This window comes from Erpetoichthys calabaricus, chromosome 16, assembly GCF_900747795.2.
Source record: "Erpetoichthys calabaricus chromosome 16, fErpCal1.3, whole genome shotgun sequence".
NCBI classification, from domain to species: Eukaryota; Metazoa; Chordata; class Cladistia; order Polypteriformes; family Polypteridae; genus Erpetoichthys; species Erpetoichthys calabaricus.
The window spans coordinates 84869310-84880621 of NC_041409.2; positions in this window are offsets into that span (position 1 = coordinate 84869310).

Below are 11312 nucleotides of genomic sequence, written 5' to 3' on the forward strand. Positions count from 1 at the left end.
GAAAGCAACTGCACTCTGCTAATTATGAAGAGCATCCTGACATCAGTTAATATTTAATTATTTAACCCGGGCTGCACACTGCTTACTATTAATGAAGAGCTTTAAAGTATCAAGTGCAATTACTCCTACCTACGTGAGATGGATAAAACTCCAGTGGCTCAACTAGTCGGCATATGGGGAGGAAAATTCAGCTGAGTGCCTGACATTTCCATGTCCAGGGAGGAAACAAAATCATGCTCTCTCTTCCAAACCTGCCCTCATTCATATGTGGGAGCACGAGAAGAAACTAGAAGGGCTCATCAGGTTAGAGGTAAGAAGTCTAGCGGGAGGGAGAAGTGCAAGTGGGGTGGGGGGGTGGCGGGCAGACCTTTTCATATCCTGAAGATGATCTCTGAGCGCACCTGCACAATGCTGATTTCCTTCCTGTAGTTATTAGCATTCACAGCCAGTCCAGCTCAAAGAACATAAGGGGGTTTCTGATTGTGCTGCTACAGGCATGCATGTACACAGGCTAAATATAGATTTCCAAAAGAAAAGAAATAACCAGCGAGCAGATCCATGTGGCAAAGGACATTGGGAAAATGTAGAAGGAGAAGAGGTAAAGACATCCTAGTATATAACTTTTTTTATGATGTTAGGATGTTTTAAGATGTTATGTACATTACATATAGTTATGTATATGAATATATATCCATCCATCCATTTTCCAACCCACTGAATCCGAACACAGGGTCACAGGGGTCTGCTGGAGCCAATCCCAGCCAACACAGGTCACAAGGCAGGAACCAATCCTGGGCAGGGTGCCAACCCACCGCAGGACATATGTATATATATATATATTGTCACACACGTGCGCATGGGAGGCAGCTAAAGGGCTCGAGGGAAGGAAGTTCTGAGGCATGCCGGGACGTGGCAGAGTGCACTGACTCTTTTTTTCCCTTGCCTGTAGACCATTCCCTGGAGATCTCACCTGGCTCTCATGACGTCACTTCCGGGACCGAGCCAATGGAAGAAGACCTTACCGGCTCCAGCCCCTGTGATGTCACCTCCGGGCTTGAACCAATGGCCGATGATTCTGAGCCAGACCCATACGACCTCACTTCCTGTCTCCCCCTATAAAAGTCTAACCGTTTCCCCTATGTGTCAGTCTTGTTTTGGACTCTGTATTATGCACTACGGTGTTCTTTATTTTTGAAGAAACAACTTAGCAGCCAGGATACCATATTATACGGGTGGCTGCCCCATCCCTTTATCAGTGTGATGTCTCGTTTATTTGACAATATATATTTATATACTGTATATATATATATAATATACTGTATATATAATATACTGTATATATATATATATATATATATATATATATATATATATATATATATATATAAATACACATTGTCACAAAAAGCACGATGAGTCATGAAAAGGTTTGGGGCAGCCATCCATATATTATATCCTGACTGCAAGGCAGAGCCGGCCTTAGGGCGAAGCGAACGAAGCGACCGCTTCGGGCCCACAGCTGGAGGGGGCCCACTGCGCCCTCGGTATCAGTTTGTTTCGGGTCCGAAATTGTCTAGGGCTGGCTCTGTACGGGTACGGTTGTCAGTCTCAAACGGAAATCGTCAAAAAGTGATGGTTGTAGATGCCGGGAAAACGCATTTCTGCAGCTCAGAATGCAGGAAATCGCTTGCCGGCCTGAGCTCTGCCCCGGACCCCCTAGCTGCAGGGGTCAGGCCCCTTACGGGGCCCTCGGTATCAGTTTGCTTTGGGCCCGAAATTGTCTAGGGCTGGCTCTGTGCAAGGAGGTGAATTGTCAAGAGTTCTTTACTCATGCAAATCCAAAACAGAACTGAATTGCTGCTTTAAGATGGCAGGTTTTAAAGACAAATGGAGGAAGTGATGTCATCAGGGCCGGAACTGGATGTGATGTCATCGATGGCGGGATTTCCCGAGAATGGTCTGTAAGGGATTGAGAGAGACAATTAGTGCACCTCGGCGCTCCCTGGTCAGGCATGGAATTACTATTATTCAAGCGCTTTAATTGTCTCCTAATCGCACATTTGTGACAATATCTACTCTCTATATATAAAATCCTAAGCCTAAAAGTGCAACGATTTTGTGCAACGATTTTATGTGACATTTTTTGTCACGCTTGAAATCGGGCTTATTTTAAAACCTACATATATATGTTTGGTATCATTCTTTTCAGAATTTATCGAACTTTAATGTGATGTTGTTAGATTTTCAGATTCTTATTCAATTTTTAAATTATAAACTAAAAAATATCAAGAACTCACATCCCATGAGACAAAACTTTGTGCCAAGAGATTTAACCACACCCAGGGCCGGAAATAAAAGACAAAGAGTAGGACAGCTGCTGTACAGGCTTTTAAATGTTTGAAGCGCCACATGAGATGCAGATCACATGGCACAGCAGCAGCAGCAGCAGCAAGCCAGCAGCTGATCAAGCAAAGAAGAGAGGGATTCGGAGAAGCGACTGCATCTCCTTCGGGTCTGTTCAACCCCCCTCTTCAAAACATGAGCGGCAGAGACACGAAGTGGCTGGCGCATAGTGCAGGCCGGGGGGTTGGCCAGCAATATGAGCAGAGGGGAACACCCTAGTATATATATCTATATATATATATATATTTACAGTCATATGAAAAAGTTTGGGAACCCCTCTAGCCTGCTGTGCAAAAATTTGCTTCCCCTTGTCATTTTGCTGATTTAAATGCCTGTCACTGCTCAATGCTGATTACTTGTAACACCAAATTGGTGTGATGAGCTCGTTAAGCCTTGAACTTCATAGACTGGTGAGTCCAATCATGAGAAAAGGTTATTTAAGGTGGTCAATTGCAAGTTGTGCTTCCCTTTGGCTCTCCTCTGAAGAGTGACAGCATGGGATCCTCAAAGCAACTCTCAAAAGACCTGAAAACAAAGATTGTTGAGTCTCCTGGTTTAAGGGAAGGCTACACAAAGCCATCTCAGAGGTTTAAACTGTCAGTTTCAACTGTAAGGAAAGGAATCAGGAAATGGAAGGCCACAGGCACAGTTGCTGTTAAACCCAGAAGGTCTGGCAGGCCAAGAAAAATACAGGAGCGGCATATGTGCAGGATTGTGAGAATAGCGACAGACAACCCACAGATCACCTCCAAAGACCTGCAAGAACATCTTGCTGCAGATGGTGTATCTGTACATCGTTCTACAATTCAGCGCAATTTGCACAAAGAACATCTGTATGGCAGGGTGATGAGAAAGAAGCCCTTTCTGCACTCACGCCATAAACAGAGTCGCTTGTTGTATGCCAATGCTTACTTAGACAAGCCAGATTCATTTTGGAACAAAGTGCTTTGGACTGATGAGACAAAAATTGAGTTATTTGGTCATAACAAAAAGCACTTTGCATGGCGGAAGAAGAACACCGCATTCCAAGAAAAACACTTGCTACTTACTGTCAAATTTGGTGGAGGTTCCATCATGCTGTGTGGCTGTGGGGCTGTGTGGCTAGTTCAGGAACTGGGGTCCTTGTTAAAGCTGAGGGTCGGATGAATTCAACCCAATATCAACAAATTCTTCAGGATAATGTTCAAGCGTCAGTCACAAAATTGAAGTTACGCAGGGGTTGGATATTCCAACAAGACAATGACCCAAAACACAGTTGAAAATCTACAAAGGCATTCATGCACAGGGAGAAGTACAATGTTCTGGAATGGCCGCCACAGTCCCCTGACCTGAATATCATCGAAAATCTATGGGATGATTTGAAGCAGACTGTCCATGCTCGGCAGCCATCAAATTGAACTGAACTGGAGAGATTTTGTATGGAAGAATGGTCAGAAATACCTCCATCCAGAATCCAGACACTCGTCAAAGGCTATAGGAGGACAGCGTCTAGAGGCTGTTAGATTTACAAAGGGAGGCTCAACTAAGTATTGATGTCATATCTCTGTTAGGGTGCCCAAATTTATGCACCTGTCTAATTTTGTTATGATGCATATTGAATATTTTCTGTTAATCCAATAAACTTAATGTCACTGCTGAAATACTACTGTTTCCATAAGGCATGTCATATAATAAAAGGAAGTTGCTACTTTGAAAACTCAGCCAATGAGAAACAAAAATCCTAAGAATTAAGAGGGGTTCCCAAACTTTTTCATATGACTGTGTATATATATATATATATATATAGTAGGTGCCAGAAAGGAAGGACAGGCCTCCTGGCTGGGATAAAGGAAGGATTCAAACACAGCCAGGTGGAACTAATGGAAGGACTGGGTAAACATGCCTTCCAAGAGCAGTTCATTCCCCAAAACAATAGGCGGCAGTGTTCCTCAAGGCTCAACCCCATCAAGACACCTGCAGGGTGGCATGAGAACTGGAATCCCAGAAATGCAGCCCTATTGGTGTCTTTGGCATAGGGTACTGCTGTGGGATGACTGCCCTGGTTTCAGCATGACCTAGAAGTGCTCCAGACAACCTGGTAGAAGAGTAGTAGCAGTTCCCAGGTCTAGTTTAAAAGAGAGCCCACCACCACACTAAAATCGATTCAGAGTTGGGTGGCATTGGCAAATGCTCTCTTAGAGCAGGAAGAAAAATCATGTGTTAGTGTAATTTGGCTTGTTTTGTCAAATAAAATCCTTTGTTTGAACATGGAAATGTGTTAGGTATTGCTGTATTTGTGGATTGGGACTCAGTGGTACACCCTTGTTGTTACAATAAATATTGCAAAAAGGAGACAAAACAATGTCAAAGTGTTGGGATATCACCCTGGTGACCGAATATAATTGAAATAAGAAAGTAAGGAAAAACACACAACAGGTTGTGGATGATGCCCTTTTCAGACAGGAGCTCAGAACTGAATTGAACTCAAAATGGCCGAACATCCAGTCAAATGGTTTTCAAGTAGGAAGGGAGAGAGGGTAATGGAAGTGACATCAGTGGTGGAATGGCTGTCAGGCTTCCATTCTGCAGAGGGAGGAAGAGAGAAGGCATTAGAAAACAGCGCCACAGCAGTCTCCCTTGCGCACACTTGTGACATTGTATGTGTATGTATATACTATATATATATATATATGTGTATATATATATATATATATATATATATATATATATATATATATATATATATATATATATATATATATATATATATATATATATATATATATATATATATATATAAAGTGATAGACAGCCAGGAACCCTGCCCTGCCAGGACGCCTGGAGGAAGGTGGAACCGGTAGAGTGGCATTTCTTTTCCCTGGGCACCCAGCTGGTTCTTGACCCCTGGGGGACAGCACTTCCGGGACACCAGGAAGTGCTGACAGACCAGGAATGGTTTATGCCCGGAGTGCTTCCGGGTGCAAGGGCAGCACTTCAGCCACACTGGGGAGTACTGCCGGAAGTTCATCGCCAGGCACCTGGAGCACATCCGGGACGGGATAAAAGGGGCCGCCTGACTCCAGTCAGGAAACCAGAGTCAGATGGAAGGACAGAGCTTGCAAGACAGGAGTGGAGGGGGCCAGAAGAACCAAGGACTGTGAACTGTGAATAATAATTACCGTATTTACTCATGTACCATGCACCCTTGTGTATGATGAGCACCCTAATTTTTACAAAGAAAATCGCGAACAAAATTTGCCCCGTGTACAATGCGCAATGTGATTGTATAGGAAGCATTTAGGGCACGTTATCCGCGAAATGCACTTTTGTTTTTGTTGCATGACGAAAGAGCGAGCGAGAGAGAGAGAGAGAGAGAGAGAGAGAGAGAGAGAGAGAGAGAGAGAGCATGCGTGAGCGAGCCCAAGCAGAAGAAGTAAACATTACAGAAAAAAATTTCTTTGTGTATGGACGTAAACCTGATTTTCTAATGCTAATTTTCGGGAAAAAATGTGCGCGTGGTACACGCATAAATACAGTATAAATATTGCTGGGAATAAACGTGTGTGTTGTGGACACTGCACTGTCGTGTCTGTCTGTGATCTTCCACATGCAAGCACCACACCTCAGGCCTTTTATCTGCTTAATTGATAATGACATAACGACAGACTTGCCCACACCTGCCCATGAAATAGCCTTTGAGTCAATTGCCCAATTACTTTTGAGCCCCTGAAATGAAGGGATTGTTTTAAAAAAATGCTTTAGCTGCCTCACATTTTTATGCAATTGTTTTGTTCACCCCACTGAATTAAAGCTGAAAGTCTGCACTTCAACTGCATCGGAGTTGTTTCATTTAAAATTCATTGTGGTAATGTACAGAACCAAAATTAGAAAAAAGTTGTCTCTGTCCAAATATTTATGGACGAAACTGTATCCTGCCATGTGCAAAAGTTCGCTGATGACACTGCTATCGTGGGCTGCATCAGGAATGGGCTGGAGGAGGAGTATAGGGACCTAATCAATGACTTTGTTAAATGGTGCGACTCAAACCACCTACACCTGAACACCAGCAAAACCAAAGAGCTGGTGGTGGATTTTAGGAGGCCCAGACCCCTCATAGACCCAGTGATCATCAAAGGTGACTGTGTGCAGATGGTGCAGACCTATAAATATCTGGGAGTGCAGCTGGATGATAAATTAGACTGGACTGCCAATACTGATGCGCTGTGCAAGAAAGGACAGAGTCGGTTATATTACCTTAGAAGGCTGGCGTCCTTCAACATCTGCAATAAGATGCTGCAGATGTTCTATCAGACAGTTGTGGCGAGCGCCCTCTTCTACGCAGTGGTGTGCTGGGGAGGCAGCATTAAGAGGAAAGACGCCTCACATCTGGACAAACTGGTGAGGAAGGCAAGCTCTATTGTTGGCATGGAGCTGGACAGTTTAACATCTGTGGCAGAGCGAAGGGCGCTCAGCAGGCTCCTATCAATTATGGAGAATCCACTGCATCCACTAAACAGTATCATCTCCAGACAGAAGAGCAGCTTCAGCGACAGACTGCTGTCACTGTCCTGCTCCCCTGACAGATTGAGGAGATCGTTCCTCCCCCAAACTATGTGACTCTTTAAGTCCATCCGGGGGGGGTAAACGTTAACATTTAACATTATACATAGTTATTGTCTGTTTTTCACCTGCATTATTATCATTCTTTAATTTAATGTTATTTATTGTATCAGTATGCTGCTGCTGAAGAATGTGAATTTCCCATTGGGATTAATAAAGTATCTATCTATCTATCTATCTATCTATCTATCTATCTATCTATCTATCTATCTATCTATCTATCTATCTATCTATCTATCTATCTATCTATCTATCTATCTATCTATCTATCTATCTATCTATCTATCTATCTATCTATCTATCTATCTATCTATCTATCTATCTATCTATCTATCTATCTATGTCATAGCCTCACAATATTCAGAACAGGATAAAGTGAATGTGAGAATGACTTGGTATTCTATTATTATGACAAATTAAGGAGAAGAGCATTTAGTTGAAATCAGGGCCGGCTCTAGCATTTCGGCTGTTCTAAGCGAAGTTATTAATGTCGGCCCGCCACCACCTTTATTTTAAGTGGAATCATCAACTGCCAGATGTATACATTGAAACCTGGAGGAAGGACTGGGGACAGCAAAGTATGGAGAGTTTGGGTATAAAACAGTAAATGCACAATTTGAGAATGTTGAGGGGGGTGGTTGATTACTTATAGCAATGTCTGTTTACAACAATGTCTCTTGGGGTGTATCAAAATCAGGAAACAAGTAAGAATTGGCTTTATTCTTTGCATTTAATGTCATTTTTTTTAGGTTATGATATTATCTGCTTAAACTACGGGAGAGATACAGTATCAGGTGGTTTCTACGTAAACCTCCAGCTAACAATGTTCTTTACAATGGTGATGACAGTCTAGTTAGTTCTTTGCTAAGGTCACTCTGTAATACATACTGTACATGCCATTTTAATTAATAAAAGAAGTTGACCAACTTAATATAATCACAAAATTCAATGAAATTAACCTCCTTAGCGTTAGACCGGAGCATCACTCAGGCTGTTAAAACAGTACTAAACGTGTTAGTCCCAAGTGTCACTCGTGCAACGGTATAGACACGCCTTGCGTAAAACCTGAGGATTTCTCAGGTTGTAGAAATGCCAACAGTGTTAGTACCGAGCCTTACTCGAGCAGCAGTATAGGTGTGTCGTGTGTAAGCGTCAGGCCCGAGTGTTACCCAGACATTGGTGTAGATACGTCTTCTCTTAGCCTCATAATGGCGTCTCGTAAGAAATGCCTCTCATCAGCAGTAATTCGGTCAAATGGTCAGTGAAACCAAAAGTGATTCTGATGAATCAGAAAGTAACCCTCCCATCACTCTCACATGTGCAGTATGCTGTTCATATTATTATTTTACTATTATCCATTATTATTATTAGTATCATTATTATATTTTCTACACTTTGTATTTTAAGTGTTTTGTACATTTTACAGTAGAAAGATGAGATTTAATAAAAATGTAATTTTTCAAGACAAAAAATGCAACGCTTTTTACGTGTTTTTTTAAGTAAAAATGTAACGCTAAGGAGGTTAACGTAAACTGATTAACAATAAAAAGGAATCTTTACCTGAGATTTCTGTTTACTGTATCCTCATGTATGCAAATAATGCAAAGCAACTCTCCAATCAATGCACGAGCTCAGAGAGTTTTTTCCCCACGAGAGATGGACTATGGAGAACTGCATTAGAGTGCCAAGAGCAAATGAACTCCAAAGAACGATGTTTTCCATGTTTTAACAGAAGCTTTAATGTAAGCCCAATTGGGAGATGATTCTAGTATGAGTGACATCAGCCTTTAGTATCGCATTCAAGAACTCCAATCCTGTTGCTGGTTTAATTGCAGAAATTTATTTTATTCAAACTGTGTCTTCTGTGCTACAGTTGTAGGATTATTAAATTCTCATTATCATTGTCGTTGGTGTTATTGTTGGGTTGTATAGGTCATCAGACATTAAGACACAACTATGTGAAGATAATATGAAATAATCTAGCTTTACTGAGTATTTGTAGGTCTATAAAGTATAAACTGAGTATTTGTAGGTCTATAAAGTGTAAAAAAAAATATCACTGCCCCCAACTTTTGCCACCCTAGTCGATCTTGTAGTTCGCCTAAATGGTAGATCCGACCCTAGTTGAAGTCATATAGTTGAAGAGGAAACCCTGAGAACATTTAAGAAGTATCTGGATGAGATATTGGGACAGCTTAGCTATTAGCTAAACAAACAAGCCTGATGGACTGAAAGGTCTCATCTCATTTGTCAAACTTCTTGTTTCCTTTTGATCTTATGATATGATATGTTCTAAAAAGATTTCAGAAGATGCTGTGGTGCATTACATAAAGATCTGAGGAGCACCTACTGCAGCGGTGGATCTACAATGAAAGTAATGAAGCTTAACCTTCAGCGACTTTCATTTTATTCTCCCCTTAACTTAAAAACTATAAGTCATGGGATTTTTGTTTTTTATTCTGTGTGGGACAGCCGGGATGTCCAAAGGATGGAAGGACGGGGGACACGGCCTCCCCCAAAACGCTAGGGCATCCTGGGACTTGAAGTCCGGTTTCTCAGCCCTGTTGGGTACCATGGGTGCCACCAGGGGGAGCTGTAAAAGTACCTGGGGAGCCATGCAGCCCGGAAATACTAGGAAGTCATGAGGACGGAAGGCCCAAAGTACTTCCAGGATGATTAAAGAATTGGGATTCTCCATCTGACCCGGAAGTGTTGGCAAGTCACATGGGAGGAAGAACAGAAGAATTTCTGGGTCAAGGACTATTTAAAAGACTGATGGGAACCCATTGAGCGATCTGGACTCAGGAGGAGTAGGACAGAGCTTGCTGGGAGGTGTGGAGGAGAGATTGTGTTTATTATTATTATTATTATTATTATTGTACTAGTCATTTAGCCCGTTACAATAACGGGCACTAGAACAGTAGTGCATAAACAGTAGTAGGAACAGTCTATATTAAATGGCAAGGGACTTTGACCTCATTATTTTTGTTGGTCGTATTTTTCTTTCTTTCAGCCTTTCTTTTGTTGATGTTTACTTGCTGAGCTGACCGTTCTTCGTGGGCTGCCGCCGTGTATTGTGTGTCTTTAATTTTCTGTGACAGTAATACTGTCTTGTACGGCTCTATTCAATAAGGGCGCACAGAAAAAGGCGAGCTTCAAAAGGGCGACCTCAATTGAGCGCGGTGAATAAAGGCGTTCGTAGATAATTTAGTTCAAATGGCTCTGGAATATGTGAAGAGCAACAAAGGTGCAGATCTTTATTTACGCGCGCCTTTATTCGCTGCGCCCAATTGAGGTCGCCCTTTTGAGGCTCGCCTTTTTGCGTGCGCCCTTATTGAAGGATGCCGTCTTGTACGTCCGCTGGCTTGTACGTCCGTAATATACCTTTAATTTTCTCTGGCGGTAATACAGGCGTGCGCGTCGGTAATATGCCTTTAATCTCCTCTGACAGTAATACTGGCTCGTATGTGGCTGTAATATGCGTCACTGTATTGTGTACCTTTAATTTCCTCTCGCAGTAATACTGGTTTGTATTTCCGTAAAACACCTCTAACTTTCTCTGACAGTAATATCACGCATCGCACCGTGCCCAGCACGGTGCATGCGCACTTCATCAGAAGACACCCACACACGGACACCTGGACGCACACAGGGATTTTATATATATTGATACTCACTTGCCTGTTTATTGTGGATGTGGTGCTTTGGAGGCACTGCTTAAAAGAAAAAGTATTAAAACTCTTATTGCTTTTACCTTGTGTCCTGAGCGTCTGTCTGTTGGGGTTAAAGGGGCAACAGCGACTCCTAGAGTTTACAATTCACACCAATGACTTTGACAAGTGTAGTGGTGATCTGTGGTGTAACAACCCCATGGAAGATGATAACAGTGGTTATCCAGACCTCGTTGCCAGTTGCATAGCGGCCCCCTCATAAAATGTCCAAGGTTCAGGGCCCCAAAAATGGTAGGTTCCACCACTGACCTTCTGTAGACATTGATGTTTCTGAGGGGATCAAGCACTTTTGCCCTGCCATTGCACACAATTCAAAGAGCCTTGATGGTGTAAAATAAACACAGAGAAACAAGAAAATGTTTGGAGTATCCACCCCATATACCTGAAACATGAGCCTGCAAAAGAGATCTTTACAGACATGAGCTGCAAACAGAACTAAATGTGGTGAGAAAATGGCTGGCATATATATAAGGCAGACAGGAAGTGATGTAGTAGACAGGAGGAATCCTGGGAAACTGGAAATGACATCAGGGTAAGACGTCATCTTGAATACCGGAAGAGGAAGTGAAGGAGGATTGG